The sequence below is a fragment of the Lissotriton helveticus genome, chromosome 6 (genome assembly GCF_964261635.1).
Source record: "Lissotriton helveticus chromosome 6, aLisHel1.1, whole genome shotgun sequence".
NCBI classification, from domain to species: Eukaryota; Metazoa; Chordata; class Amphibia; order Caudata; family Salamandridae; genus Lissotriton; species Lissotriton helveticus.
Genome location: NC_136067.1, coordinates 1388665876 through 1388682675, shown reverse-complemented (window position 1 = coordinate 1388682675; position 16800 = coordinate 1388665876). Strand labels below are relative to the sequence as shown.

The following is a 16800-nucleotide window of genomic DNA, read 5'->3' as shown; positions in this document are numbered from 1 at the left end:
GTCTTTCTGCCTCCCCTGGGAGGCAGATGTGGGCAATAGCCCCCGATCTGCCCCCTGAGGATGGCAGAAAGCCCACTAGGCTTCAGAGGTTATGGGTATTTTTATATGTAGTGGTGGGGGTTGCCCATAATGGACATGCCAATGCCCCCAACCCCCCAAAATCTGACCCCCCATGGAGGCAGAAAGCACACTAGGCACCAGGGATTTATTTATATTATGTACATGGGGTGGGGGCTGCCAAAGCTGACATGCCTAAAATTCTACAGTCTTTATGCCCCTCCCAGGAGGCAGAAGGGGGAAATAGTCTGATCTGCCCCCCCGAGGACGGCAGAAAGCCCAATAGGCACCAGAGATTATGTTTTTTTTTAATACGGAGGGGTGGGGGCTGCCCGGAATGCCCATCCTAAAAAAAATTGACACAGCATTTCTGACCCCCTCGAGAGGCAGATGGGGCAATAGCCCCTGATCTGCTCCCCCAGGGCGGTAGAAAGCCCACTAGGCCCCAGGGATTATGTTTTTCTTTAATTTGTAGGGGTAAGAGCTGGCCAGAATGGGCATGCTCGTGCTCCCATCCCCAAAAATGTCTTTCAGCCCCCCCTGGGAGGCAGATCAGGTTAATAGCCCCTTAGGGGGCACAAATCCCACTAAGCACCAAGTATATGTTTATTGGCACGTCAGGGAGAAGCCCCATAGGCAAGGGTCGCTCCCCTTTTTTCAGGCACACATTTTGGCTGTTTCAGTGATATTTCTTTTAGTCTCATCTGCCCAGGGCAGAAAACCACTAGAAACCAGGGAAAGATTGTGTGTGCCACATGGATTAACTACATAATTTTTTGGGGTCGATACATCGACGATTGTCTTCTTCTATGGTCTGGTACACAAGTTCAATTGAATGAGTTTTTTGGTTTTCTCAATGCGAAATCATGGGGAATGCAATTCACTATGGAGTCGAGCATGACGAAAATTGAGTTCTTAGACTTGGAGTTGTACATTATAGATGACCAACAACACAGCAGGATATTCAGGAAGGCTACTGCATGTAATGCGGTACTTCACGCGGGAAGTCCCCATCCTGCACACAAGATAAACTCAATACCTTACGGTGAGTACCTGAGAGCAAAGAGAAATTGCAGTGAGAACACAGAGGTCAGGGCTAATGTTCTTGACATGAGAAAGCGATTTATGAATCTAGAGGATTACAACAATGAGATTCTCACCCAACTGAGTGACCAGACCTGTTATGAACGTCTTACGCATAACCCAATAGGACCACTCACTCTAGAGATCAACAAAAGACTTGACATCTGGAACAAGGCAGGGCTACTAAGTGAGGAATCATTTTTGTACTTGAAGGTTTTCGGACCCGCTTACCCCTGACTTTACACACTACCCAAAGTTCACAAACATCTCCCTTTCCCCCCTGGGAGACCCATAGTTTCAGGGATGGGGGGTCCCACGGAAAGGATTGCAGAATACATTGACTTGTTCTTGGGCCCTTTGGTACAGAACCAACCCTCATATATACAAGACACCAAGCATATTCTCAGTTGCAGATTTGGACTGGCAATCTGGCACTATTCTAGCCACGTTAGACATAGTGTCACTATACACGAGCATTGAGCCAGACTTAGGTTTGCATGCCATCACACGACTTCTTCATAAGAGACCGCCAACACAATACCAGCACACAAACATGTTAATTTCCATGATGGAATTGGTATTACACAACAACTTCTTTATGTTTGATGGGCTCTGGTATAGACAAAAAAAGGGAGTGGCCATGGGGTCTAAATTTTCACCATTGTTTGCAAATCTTTTCATGGGCACATTGGTGGCTGATCTTATTTGGGGTGAAAAAGGAGCCACATGGATTAACTACATAATTTTTTGGGGTCGATACATCAACGATTGTCTTCTTCTATGGTCTGGTACACAAGTTCAATTGAATGAGTTTTTTGGTTTTCTCAATGCTAACGCATGGGGAATGCAATTCACTATGGAGTCGAGCATGATGAAAATTGAGTTCTTAGACTTGGAGTTGTACATTAGAGATGACCAACTACACAGCAGGTTATTCAGGAAGGCTACTGCATGTAATGCGGTACTTCACGTGGGAAGTTCCCATCCTGCACACCAGATAAACTCAATACCTTATGGTGAGTACCTGAGAGCAAAGAGAAATTGCAGTGGGAACATAGAGTTCAGGGCTAATGTTCTTGACATGAGAAAGCGATTTATGAAGATAGGCTATAACCCTAAAACTCTTGATAGAGCAGAGTGTAGGGTTGCCGGGGTACTCAGGAAAGATAAACTAGTGAAACGTCCAAGCAAACCACAACCACAACACAAACAACCACCAAGAATGATCACAGAGTTCAATGACCTACATATTCCCTTAAAAAATTGTTTTTGTTTTTTTAAACTTTTTTTGTGTCCTCATATTTCGCCCTTGGTGACCAAATAGTAGCATGTGGAGATGAGCTTACTGTCACAGATAAACTGGTAGGGGCTCTGAGTGAAGCAGCACAAATTGCACCTCAGTAAGTAGTGCCAAACTCCAACTAAACCACTTTGGAACAACCGTCAGGGTCACATGCTGCGTTCATATACCCATTCTTATACCGATGTCGACTTTATTGGGTATAGACAAACGTGGAAAAAGGTGCAAAGCAGCGTAATCATTGACCCTTGGGGGGAAAAAAAAACAAAAAACCCCCATGATCAATTAAAGGACCATTACCAATTTAATAACATCCAGAAATTTCTCTTGCGTAAGTTTCCTGATCTTAAGAGGTCCAACTTCAATGTTTGTAGCACAGAAGTGCGCCAATCGAGCAAGGTAGGAGGTAACAGATCCTTCCATCTCCTACATATTTCCCTCCTGGCCAACAAAATACCGAAGAAAAGTACATTTTTTGCCGGCCCATGAAACTGTGGAGAAACACCAAAGATGACAAGAGCAGGACATAATATAACTTGGGATCCCAGGGAGGTGGAGAGTGATAGGCAAACTGAATTCCAAAAGGGTGATAAAAGTGGGCAATCTAGGAACATGTGCAAATCTGAAGCTGCTACCAAGCCGCATTTAGGGCATGAGACAGGTGAATTATCCGAAACAACAGCATGCATAATATTAGATCAGTGCAGGCAGCGGACGAGTTACTTCTGACTATGGGTAAAGAAAAAGGAGCGGCTAGCTAGGTGAAGCTTCCTTGAGTGGTTATCTGATAATGTTTAGTATTCTAAAAAACTTAAAGAAAGAGATAAAGGGGAATCTATGTGTATAAGTATGGAGGGAGAGTGTGGAACAAAAAAAGAAGAGAAACAAAATAGGGGAAAAAAAGAAGTGGGAAAAAAAAGAAAAAAAAAAGGTGAATAGAGAAGGGATAGTAAAAAAATAAAAATAATAAAAATGAGTGAAATCATATTTGAAGTAAAATCAGCAAAATATACAACATATATCACAATCAGCACGTAACACACTTTACATATCACCTAACACAACATGGATCTCGTAGAGAGTACAGGTTATATAGGATAGATTTATTTCTCCTCACTCTCATCTTTGACATTTTTTTTCTCTACTTGTTTTTTCCCCGGCTATAACTAAGGCAGGAGTCCATGACAGAGTGCCATCTTCTGGTTCTTCCAGATAGATAGAACAAGGGTTTCCCATGGGGGAAGGGGGGTTAGACAGGGACACTGGGGGTGGGGGGTTGCAGGGGAAAAAATTAATAAAGAGTCCTCATTTTCGTTTTAATGTTGCTTTATGCTCGATGTTGTCATTGTTGCTGCCAAAAGGACATGTGTCTGTTCAGTTCTCTCTTTTTAGGGGCATATCGCAGATCGGCTCCTTTAAACCTGGGGGTATTAAAAAAGTAAAGATGTGGAAACATCAGTATAATGAGTAAATTGGCTATTCTCCCCTGGAATACTAACGGTTTGCGAACTAGTCCGAGGAAAAATAACATTATGCAATATCTCTGAGATTCAAGTGCACAGATTATAGTACTTCAGGAGACACATTTGGCTGAGTCTGAAATGCTTGCATTGGTTAAAAGGAATAGGTGGATCGATATTTGCATACCAACGGCACAATCGATACACACTAGAGGAGTGGCAATCTTATTTAAAAAATCCATTAAAGCGAGATTGGTCGCTAAATTGGTTGACTCTGGTGGTCGATGGGTAATAGCATCAGTTATAATATCTGGGTCTCCTATCACTATAGTGGGATACCATGGTCCTAATCAGGATGACCCTTCGGCTTTGAAGGCTCTTTTCTCACATCTGTATCTATTTCCCGAACCGGTTATCTTAGAAGGTGACTTCAACATAGTCCTGGATCCATTAGTGGATAAATCACCCTCTAATTGAGCTAAAATATTATCTAAAACCAGGTCTTACCTGCAAGATAGCATGAAGCAGTTAGGATATAACGACATCTGGAGATCTATGCATGGGCTGCAAAGAGGAGTCACATTTCAAAATTACAGATTTCATCACCAGTCTTGAATTGATTTTATTTTGATTAGCCAAACTTTAGTTAACCTGGTTAAATCGGTATCCCATCTTCCATTTCATTTATCAGATCACGCGGCGATTCTCTTAGACTTGGAAGGGTTTCCTAAGAGTCGATCAAGTAATTGGTCCTTTGATCGTTCATTACTGTCCTCACCTAATATCATTGATGCTCTCAATGTTGAGGTCCAGTTTTTCATGGATGAAAATATAGGTTCTGCCTCTCCAGGTGTTATATGGGATGCACCTAAATCATTTTTAAGGGGTCACATAACTACTAAAGCTTCATATTAGAATAAAATCTATAGGGAAGCAGTGGCCTCCTTAGAACTGGAGTTGACTAAACTTCAAACAGAAATTGCTAGGCATCCGGACACCCTCTCATCTACAGTACATGAGTGGCAGAATAAAGTGACCACCTTAAAAGGAGATCTAAGCTCAGTTTTAAATGCTAGGGTTTTAGAGAGATGGGAAGCCAGTAATCTGGCACATTTTGAGTATGGCGAAGGTGCCAGTAAATTGCTGGCCTGGAAGACGAAGACTGAGCAAGTTCGTAATAACATCAACTCAATTACGGCTGGTGGTATAACATTCTCCACCGACATCGACATTAGGAGAGCGCTTCGTGATTTCTTCAGTGAAATATACTGTGAAGATAGGAATGTTGAGTCAAAGCAGGCTGAAGATTGGCTGGCGTGGGTCTCTCTTCCGGCACTGTCATCAGAACAAGTAATATACTAGAAGATCCCATTTCGCAGGAGGAGGTCAGGCTGACAGTAGCTAGTAGTAAAAAAGGTAGGGCATCAGGTCCAGATGGTATGCCATCTGAAATTTATAAAGCTCTGATTCCAACAATTCTCCCTTTCCTAACGGAGTTGTTTAATAAGATCCTCCTAGAAGGGATGCCCCCTCCTATATCATGGGATAGCGCCTCGATAACACTGATTCTAAAACCAGGAAAACCAGCAACGAGTTGTGGGTCTTATAGACCAATTTCTATCTTAAACACAGATTATAAAATCTTTACATCTGTATTGGCAAATAGGTTGGGGGCAGTGGCAACAAACATCTTGCATGTAGATCAAAAGGGCTTTGTAAGGGGGCGTCAGCTGTACGAGTTGACCTATGATCTTATAGGTGCCATTGATATGGCGACGGTGGCGTCACTTCCTCTTGCAGTGATGACTTTGGATGCCACCAAGGCCTTCGATAGGGTTAACTGGGTTTACCTATCATAGGTCCTGGGAAAATTTAACATCGGCAAAAAATTTAGGCGCGTAGTCAAACTCCTGTATAGGAATCCGTCAGCTTCTATACTTGTCAACAGAGAACTATCAGACCCATTTAACATCACTCGGGGTACCCGCCAAGGCTGCCCCCTCTCCCCCCTTTATTCGATCTGTATATAGAGCCCTTTGCTCAACGGATTCGAGACAATAGTAACATCAAGTCTTTTGTGTTTGAAGGATGGGAGAGGAAGGTAGCCTTGTATGCGGACGATGTTCTCATTTTTACATCTGAACTACGGTCGGCATTTCCGGCTGTAATTGTGTTGGCTGAGGAGTTCGGATCCGTATCTGGCTATGAAGTCAATGCTGCCAAGACGGATATAATGGTCTAGAATGACCCTGTGCCTGTGGCAGGGGTACAGCTAAGTCCATTCCTGCGTTACCTGGGTCTAAATATATACAAGGATATAAACGAGATAGTTCCAGCAAATTTCTCGCTCATTGCCAAAGAATGTCGTAGGCTAATGAAATCATGGTCTTCACTTCCGCTATCTTTATTGGGCAGATCCAACCTATTTAAAATGACTATTTTACTGAAGGTTACATTCTTATTTAACACCATCCCCCTTTTTTTTGAACCTACAATGATAGCCAAACTCCAAAGTGATATATGCTCTTTTATTTGGAATAATTGCAACCCTAGAATTGCCTGGAAGAAGATCAGGCGCCGAAGAGAGAAGGGTGGTTTGGCGGCGCCCGACCTACAGCTCTATGGGTGGGCCTTCCAGGTGTCCCATGCCAGGATGTTGTTAAAATCTCCGATAAACTTGGGATGTGGGCACATGTTTTCTGCATTCATCAGAGGGGAAAAGGTTACCGACCACGAATACTTGTATAAGTTTGGGGATCCCAAGTTTAAAAAAAAAGTAAAACTGAAGGTGTTGAGAGATATATGTAGAACATGGGCTAAATGTAGGCGTTCCATTAAAATTGACTATTATTCCTGTAAGGCTCCATTATGGAATTCACCTGGATCACCGAGCTGGCTTTTGGATAGCCTTGCAGTACCACTGCGAGAGGCAGGATTGGTGGTATGGGGTGATCTTTTTGTTGATGGTAGCCTACTCCCGTGGGAGGTATTGAGTTTAAAAATAGGGACTCGGTTTTCCAGGTTCATATACCTACAAATACAAAGCTGGGCACACTCACAGATTTCTGTTAAAGGTAGATTTCAGCTAGGGGGTGATAGTACATTAGTGTCCCTCTTAACAGATAAGCCTCCATCTAAGAAAGAGATCTCACTCTGGTACAATCTCTTATTGGATGAAATCGAGGGTGAGTTCCAGTTGCCTGATCTGCTGTGGACCGCACATATTACAAACACCAGTGTGGAGAACCTGTGGTTTAATTTTTTTAAGATCATGTGGAACATTGTGAAACCATCTTGGCTACGCCGAACCCACTTGTTCACGTTGCATAGGGCCTACTATTCGCCTCAACGCTTGTCTTAAAAAAGAGTTTCACAAGACACTGGGCGTCCTGAAGTCTGACAGAACAATTAAGGAATTCATCTGTGATCATCCACAGGTGACCTTCAGGAAAGGGAGGACTCTTAGGAACCGGTTGAGCCCAACAGTACCACGCTTGATATTTGCTTCCAACTGGCTAAGACCACACACTTTGGGTTTCTACAAATGTGGATTCTGTAGCATGTGCAGGTGGGCCAAACATGGCCAAACACATTTCTCAGACTATGCAGACAAGAGCTACGATATTAGGAGCAACATCAATTGCACCACCCGATTTGTTACCTACGTTATTGAATGTTTATGTAATAAGATGTATGTGGGTAGCACAATCAGGCCACTCAAAGAAAGGATGATGGAACAAATTAGAGCCATACACAAAGGTGATCCTAAATATCCGGTAGCACTGCACACAGCCACCTGCTCATCCTAAGGGATGGACAAAAAAGTATCATTCTTTGGCATTGAGGTTACACACCCTAACATCCGAGGTGGCAATTTTTGACTTACCGAATCGGTAATATTCGGTATTTACCGAATCCGTAAATACCGATTCGGTATTGCCCATTGATTCCTATGGGCCTTGAAGCCCATAGGAATCAATGGGCAATACCGAATCGGTATTTACTGATTCGGTAAATACCGAATACTGCAAGGGTGCAGGGGGTGTCACTTTGACACCCTATAGCACCCAAGTACAGACATGTGTGACATGGGGCACACATACATGCCCTAAGGGCATGTCTGTGTGTCACATGGCACAGGTGTGCATGCACAGATGTGCATGCACACCTGAATTCGGTATTTTACCACCCAATAGGATTGGGTGGTAAAATACCGACTCTTAAGGGCCTGTGGCACTCTTAGGAGTGTCACCTACATATGGATTTACCGAATCGGTAAAATTACCGATTCGGTATTTTACAGAATCTGTAAATTTACCGATTCGGTAAATTTACCGATTCTGTAAAATAATGGCCCCTACATGTCAATTCCCAATTACCGGTCGGTAACGGCCGAAATCGGCCGTTACCGACCGGTAATTGGCGACCTACATCTGGCCCATAGTCCTTTCTTTAGTTGGCTGCGTTGTTCGCTTGGACTGAACTCAGTTGACGTTCTAGCTTCTACGGTCGTTGCAGCCAATGAACAATCAGGGACCTCTTTTATTTCCACTTCCTGGTTCTGCCCTCACTCGTCTGCTACCTGGTACCGAGTGAGGAGTCGGGCGTTTTTTCTTCTGCCATGAACCTATTCTAGGTAAGATTTACATAGTTATTTCAGTGATTAGTTTTCCGGGATCATGCGTGTCTACCCGGCCCGAGTGTCACGCTGTGTGTGGTTTGACTATACCCCACGTGACACAGGTTAATAAGGCTTGTTTTTACTTTCAGAGTGCACAATCTGAACCCGGATGCATGTGCAATTGAGACACGCCATAGAAGATTTGCCCTCCACTTTTTTATTCTCAACGTGACTGGCACAAGTTAGTAGCTTTACTTTTCTGGGGGTTATCCTTTGGTCATTACTTCCATATATTCTTTTGACGCACAGAGAAGCAGTTTTAATAGCGCCTTCCCCCGTTTTTCTTTTGTTACAGAACCGTCATTGATCACAATTTTAAACATAAGCCATGTATTGTGTTCAACTTTCTATAGACTGGTAAGCACCAAAAATATTTTATTTGTAGTTTATCCCGCCCTTGGTGGTTGAAGCGCTGTGATACACGTGTTATCCTGGTGCTCGCTACGTAAGTCCACATGTTATGTCCCATCATACTTTCTCTCAGGTTCCTGATCACCATATCTGCCCTACATTCAGCCTGGCCGAGTTGGAAGTATCACCGGCCTTTTGGTGATACTTTTGGTATTTTTCTGTTATACTACTTTTCGCCTTCTTCATATTTTTGAACTGACTTACTCCTTTTTTTCTGTTCTGCACTTTATTTTTAACTCCACCATCTAATTATCCGAGTTCCGTTCACGTTGTACTCCTAATACACAGGTTTACCAATCACACTTATCAACACCGATTCTGTAGAGACAATTTTAACCCAATCCCTTTTAATCTTCGTCCCATTTTGGAACGGACACTACCACTCACTTTTTCAAGAAGATCACTCCTGTTCTCATGCGTATTTTGCATGTTTTCACTTCTGGTTTGTTTGGGTTTCCACGTGTGCGCCATTCACCCTAACAAGTAAAACACAGGGCTCATGTTGTAAAGCCCTTTTTCTTATATATTCATTCATGTTCATTTATTGTATCCATCCCCAGCCCTGAAGAAGTCGAGGAGCATTACTCCATTGTGCGACGAAACACGTTTCGGCTGGCTTGTTCTACGTGCCCTCACTGTTGAAAAGGAATGAAAAGAATCTACCTGATTGAACTTTGATTTCAGATTACCACAAGACTTTTTCCTTCCATCCGTATGAGATCTCTTGTGTCCTTGAACTGGCTATTCACATGAACTTGATTGTCTCTTATGTGTGCTTAGTCATTTTTGTTGTTTTAAGATTGTGTGTGTGTCAACTCGAGTTTGGCTGATGGTCTGCGTGTACTGACTTTTGGCTGGCATTTTGCTGGTGGTGTGTGTGAACATACACTTGGCTATTGGTGTGTGTGGCGTTTCGCTTGATGACGTTGTATGTAGATTGGTGCTTGCCTGGTGTTGTGTGTGGAGGGGTGCTTGGCTGGCGGGGTATGTGGACTTGCACTTGGCTGACAGTGGGCATGGATGGTGCTTGGCTGGTGGTGTGCAGGTATGGCACTCGGTTGGCGGAGTGCATGAGCTGAGGTACTGGGTTTTTAAGAACCGGTACAGAACCGGTAACCCAGCGGTGCCAGGGGATCAACACACCGGAGACCTCGGGTTCTCCTGAGTCAGACCTACAGAAACTTCAGAGTCTTCCAGGTGAAGTCAAAGATTAGTTTATTGGCTGCAACCAAGGTGACAGGGTCCTAGAAGTACGATACAAGTATATTCAGGAGACTGCACACTTTCACAAAGTCAGGCTTCTCTTCTTATACCTAATATTCAGCCTTGAGCAATACATTCCTTGGATTCGTGGTATTTCATTTATGGTTACTGATTACAAAAGAAAAGCAGAGTCATGATGACATGTACATATTTCACGTCGTGCTGCCCATAACAAATCATCCGGCAAGACCCAACATTTCATCAGATATTGCTGGACCCCTAATAAAAACGGTCACCTCCCCATCATAAAGCAAGTGAAGGAAAGGAGTGGAGAAAGATGTGAGCGAGATATGGCAGGTGTGCGCGCTGAAATGGTTTTATGGCTGGTTGAGCCTAGATGCTATCTTGCTCGGCCACTGGGAGGGAACTGACCTAACGAGCTCGGCCTGGGGCAATGGTTCTAACTTGTACTGGGGTCAGGGAGAAGTCGATTAAGGAGTATGTGTCCTTGTGGAATCAAATTCAACTGGATTAAGGCCTATGTAAAAGGGCAACATGCAGCTAAGGGTTCAGAAGGTGAATGACGATTTCGAGGTGAAATCGTCACTCGAATATGCCGAAAATACATGTACTTGACGTACTCGTCATTCTCGGTCTTTTGATACCAAATTCGTCCTATTTCGACGAAGTTTTTATTCTCGAGTCCAGTACTATTATATGAATCCAGATTTTTCAGAACCACAGACCCTCCTTTTGCCCTTACATAGGCAATTAATCTATCCTCATGTTAATCTGAGCCCAGATCTATATTCCTAAAGTCATTGAGATGTTGCTGCAACATCATTCTAGTGCTGAGCTCATGTCTTGACACAGGCTTCCTTACACATGATGTAACACAGAGGCTACATATTGCAGGAGCACACTGTATGCATAGACAGAACAGGAAAAGAATGGCTAAGACCATCCCAATGACCATCAGAATTCTCCATCCCCAGGCAGATATCAGTCCCCAGAACCATCCCATTAATGACCAATCTCCTTTATCCACATGAATATATTCGGAAATCTTATGTAGTTTGGAGATGGCCCCGTACACTGTTGGAGCATTATCTGGAATAAAAATGCAACAACTGGACTGGATCAATTTGCATACTCCACCTCGGTCCGCAAGTATTACATTCAAAGCGACCCGGTTCTGAAGGGTCATCAGTCGATCCGACTGGAGCTCAGCAGTCAGGTTACTAAGGGCACCAGCAGTTTCAATCACGGTGTATTCAACTACCCTTGTCAATTGCCTTATGTTTCTGCTGTTAACCATGGCGCCCCAGAACGGCAGAACACCCATTGCAAAGTCACCAAATTCTTGACCTGCAGTGTCTTCTTTACTCAAAACACCTCTAACTACCCTTGTCCGATGGTAATCCGCCGCTGCTGTGTAGGTGGGAGGTAACAGGAATGAAACAAAACATGAGCCCGAGAAGTCAGGGGGCAACCATGTATAGGCTCTATCATGGCAGATAAAATAAGTACCCTTTGCGGCTAAAAAGGCAGGGGAAGTCTGAGATCCAAAAACGTACGTTTCTGTACAGACACTCTTCCCTAGCTGAGCTCTGGGATTCTTACCAATACCTTGCAGACACAGGTGACCTTGATGGGGTACGATCCAGATAGGGGACGGTCTCTTGGCTTGCTGTTTCTCACTTACTGTAGTGCCATATCCGGTCACATTCCAACCTACATATGCAAGTATCTCATCATCCGGGGTATCTTCGTAAGAAGTTACTTCCTTGATCATGTCAACTATACCCTTGACTAGGGCGCTAGTCTTGAGGTTGTCTTTTACAGAACGTAGGGGTTGGATTTCTCGTGCATATATGAACATTGTCCTATATGCCCATATTGACCCATTGCGACTGAATGGTAGGACCAAATAGGGGATACCTCTATCCGTGGTGTGGGGCATGAGACCACACACCCAACAGTTGGTTGTGTTCATTACAAGTTGGTGCTGGTGTAATAGCTGAACGAAGGAGTTATTAATGAACTCTAATCTCCTATTTGATTCGTGGTCAGGCAAAGGGTGGAAAGAATGAGAGGAAACAGTAGGGGGAGGTATGGGTGATGTAGTGGGCGTGAATGTCACATGAAAAGAGAATAAACAGTAGGGGGAGGTATGGGTGATGTAGTGGGCGTGAATGTCACATGAAAAGAGAATAAAACATAGCTTATCAGAAAGACCATTACGCTAAATAGCATAAAAATACACATTATTATAAAAATTCTCTTCCTCATTGTTTTCAAAAGTCTCTGCTTAAAGTTCATTTGTTTGGCAGTTCTCTCCACATCAGGAAACTCCATCCTCTCTAAGGTGCTGCCCGCGGCGGTAGGTTGTTTCTGCTAAAGGATGCTTCCGTCAGTCTAGGGTGGCTCCCTTGGACCAACTGGAACCAGCGACCTATCGTCGTCAGCTGCACCCAAAAGTCTTTAATCAACCGCGACCCTAGCAGCGGAACCCGGATGGCGGTTCAAGAAAAACAAAAATAAGCAAGTTACCTAGATGGGAGAATCTGCACTTTCAAAAATAGGATTTGTGGAAAGAAAAACAAAACTTTTTATTAGTCCACAGGTTCTTTCTCTCGAATCATAAAATAAATCACTTTTACTTTAGTCTGTTTTTCTTGGTCGCAAATTGTAGCGTCTTTTCCCGGGTACTGTCTGGTCCAGAAATAGTAGCTCAGGTTCCACAAAGTTCAATTGTCCTGATGGCGGCGTAGTTTCTTGAAAAATGTTCCCACTCTTACAATCACGTTTAGCTTCTTTTACACGTTCATCAGTTGTGCGCTCTGAGTCAGTGCCTCCTTTTCGGACCCATTGGTGATGTGGCAGAGGGAAGGGTATCTTCTTACAATGGATCCCGTGGACCCAATTTGCCTTCCCCTCCACTTTAACAGTCGACCTTGTAGACAGGAGGACGAGGTGAGGCCCGGTCCATCTGGGCTGGTCGTTTCTTGTCCTCTGGAAATTGCGGACCAACACCCAGGAACCGGGGTCAATGGAGTGACCCGGTGTCTCAGAGACCGGAGGCAAGGTGTTGTGGACCTGTTGATATAAAACACGCAATTTAGCCGTCAATTCATACAAATAGTCAAGCAAAATGGGGTGTTGCAGCTCGCTAAACTTCATGGGCCTAGGCACTCCCCATATGTTGGCTGGCCGACCAAAGATTATTTCATAGGGGCTGAGTTTCATTCGTGAATGCACAGTCATTCTGGTGGATAGGAGTGCTAAGGGTAGAGCGTCAGGCCATTTAAGACCTGTGCTCGCTTGGATTTTGGCCAATTTAAGTTTAAGCGTGCCATTGTAACATTCCACTAATCCAGCTGATTGGGGGTGATTTGCAGCGTGGAACTTCTGCCTAATGCCTAGCCCTTCACACACTCTTTTCATCACACAACCCACAAATTCACTTCCGTTGTCCGACCAGACCATTCTAGGCATTCCGAACCTGGGGAAGAACTCTTTCACAAGGGCTTTCGCTGTGGACAAGGCAGTATTGTCCCTTAGGGGATAGGCTTCTACCCACCTTGAGAAGGCACAAACAACCACGAGCACATATTTTAAGTTGTTGCACCTCTCCATGTGTATGAAATCTAGCTGCAAAACCTCGAACGGATACGTAGGAGGTGCAAAATGACCAGCTGGAGTTGGGGTTCCCCTACCAGGATTGTGCTTCAGACATACCATGCAATTCTTGACAACATTCTCTGCACACTTGGGAATCCCTGAATTCTTCCACACTGGGGCCAATGACTCGCAAATCCCTTTCGCGCTGATATGGGCCATCCCATGAGCCATTGTAACCACTGCAGGCACATATACATCGGGTAACAACCATCTCTGTTGCTCTGTCGATTCAATCCAACAACCATTTGCATCCATTCTCCCTGTACTTTCTCTCCACATGCTTAACTCTTTCTCCGTGGCCTCAGCTGGGATGGACTTCACACTTTCTATCGTGTCTTCACATATTCCAACATCACCAGTCCATCTTTCTGGGCTCGCAACATACATTCGGCTCATCATATTCTTTGCCGTATCCTTAGCAGTTTCATCAGCAAATGCATTTCCACGACCAACATCATCAATCACTTTCTTGTGTGCACTACATTTTACGATCGCTACTTTCAGGGGCAACGTCAGTGATTCAAGAAGCTCATGCACCAACCGACCATGCTGAATCTTAGTTCCATGCGAAGTCAGGAACCCACGTTCTCTCCACAATCGTCCAAAACTGTGAGCCACTCCAAAAGCATACTGACTGTCGGTATAGACAGTCACTTTCATTCCTTTGGATAACACACATGCTCTCGTCAATGCCACAAGTTCAGCGGCTTGAGCTGAACCATGTGGTATTCGCGCAGTTTCAACGATTGTGTGCAAAGTTGTGACAGCATATGCTGTAGTCACGTTACCATTTGGGAGTTTAAAGCTTGAACCATCCACCCATAGTGTACCATCACATTCAGCAAGAGGAGTGTCGAATAAATCAACTCTCCCTTTCGTCTCTTCCTCCGTTCTGAGGAAACAATCGTGCTGTTCTGAAGCATCCGATTCCTCTGTAATTGGTAACAATGTGGCTATGTTCAAGGTACTACACCTTTTGATGTGCACATGGCTCGCTAGTAGCGTCAATTCATAACTGGACAGTCGAGCACTAGTTAAGTGCTGTGTCTTGGTCCTATTTAACAATGTGTCTACTGCATGCGGGACCATCACGATTAGTGTTTTATTCATTACTAGACCTGCAGACTGTCGAATAGAAACGGCTGCTGCTGCTGTGGCCCTTAGACAACTTGGCAATGCTCGTGCTACCGGATCCAAAGTTGACGAAAAATAGGCGCATGGCCGCTGTCTATCTCCGTATAACTGAGTCAGCACGGACAATGCACAGCCCTCCTTCTCGTGGACATATAATGTGAAAGGTTTACTGTAGTTGGGGTTACCTAACACAGGGGCCGAACATAATGCTGTGCGTAATTCGAGAACACTTTTCTGACACTCATCAGACCAAGGAATGGGATTGGGTGTATTCGCACACGTTAGTGCCAATAAGGGTTTGGCTAATAACGAAAAATTTGGAATCCACTGTCTACAGTACGATGTAATGCCCAAGAAAGCGCGTACTTCTCTCTGCGTTCTTGGCACATTCAATTTAGCTATTGCCTGAATTCTTTCTGGGGTCAGTTTCCTTCCCTCCTTCGATAAGAGATGACCTAAGTAGGTCACTTCTTGTCGGCAATATTGGAGCTTGGAAAGTGACACCTTGTGATGTAGATCACATAGATGACGCAGTAATTCCAACGTGGCCATTTTACATATTTTCTCAGTATCCGCAGCTATGAGCAAATCGTCCACGTACTGTACGAGAGTGGAACCTTTGGGCAAAACCATTGCGTCAAGCTGACTTTTCAGAGCTTGACTGTATATTGAGGGGCTTTCACAGTAGCCTTGAGGAGCGCGTTTAAAGCGGAAGCTGCGACCACCTAAACTAAAGGAAAAAATATCCCTGCTTTCCTCAGCAATCGGGATACTGAAGAAAGCATTCTTCAGGTCAATCACCGAAAACCAGGATGCAGAGGCTGGAATCATAGTCAATAATGTTGTAATGTCGGGGACAACTGGGAATTGTGGCACCACTATCTTATTTACTTCTCGAAGATCAATCACGAATCTATACACAGGTGGCTGAGAAGGGTCAGTTCGTTTTAAAACAGGCAGAACAGGACTATTGCAAACATTGCCTCGTGTTTCTTCAATTACGTCTTTTTCAATCAACTCGTAAACAATCGCTAGCAAAGCTCTTTCGCCCTCATTGGATATCCTGTATTGGGGAATTCGTGGCATTTTGACATTCGGTTTCAATGTTACAACGTACGGTGGAATTTCTAAAAGACCTACATCATTCGGATCAGTAGCCCAAAGAATATCCGGAAGAAGTGCCAATTCTGCTGGAAGCGTATTTCTCGACAAATACATGGGAGAAACCACTTTCTTACCTAAAGTCAGTTGTACCCCTGAGGGAGAACAGTACAAAGTCGCATACAATCTTTTTAGCAAATCTAATCCTAGCAAATTTTCACCACAACCTGTTGTCAAAATAAGGGGTGCTTCGAATTCACAAGGACCAACAGAAAGAGATAAAGGGTCAGAAATCGGATTTCTAACCGGGGCGCCAGAAAAACCTACGGAAACGTTCATTTCGCCAGACAAAGGTGCGCCAGAGAGTTTGGAGTGCATAATAGAACTCTTTGTAGCACCAGTATCCAACAGAAAAGGTTCTGACACACCCGATGTAATCACCTCAACGTAAGGTCCACTCTGATCTACTGGAACTGAAACAACTCCCTCTCCTTGTCTAAGGCTGTCCTAGCAATCATTATTCTCCCACTGCATATTTTCTGTGTAATACTCATCAACGTAGTATTGAGCTGTCCTGTCAGATACGTTATTTTGCTGATCAAACCTGTTCATAGAGTTTTGTGGTGGAAGGGGACGTGCGTCCTGAGGGGCGTTTCCACGCCCTCTACCTCTAGGCGCTTGCTGAC

At 44.2% G+C, this 16800-nt stretch overlaps 1 protein-coding gene and 1 long non-coding RNA gene across 2 annotated transcripts in view; both read left to right on the top strand.

Moving 5' to 3' along the window:
* The window catches only part of LOC144761751 (uncharacterized), a 1311126-nt gene that overhangs the window by 650608 nt on the left and 643718 nt on the right, over positions 1 to 16800 (top strand). The window lies entirely within an intron of this gene.
* On the top strand, positions 8412 to 9883 carry LOC144761750 (uncharacterized). Its single transcript, XR_013595881.1, has 5 exons — positions 8412 to 8536; positions 8671 to 8762; positions 8877 to 8938; positions 9066 to 9142; positions 9553 to 9883. It is a non-coding gene; the product is annotated as an uncharacterized LOC144761750 (long non-coding RNA).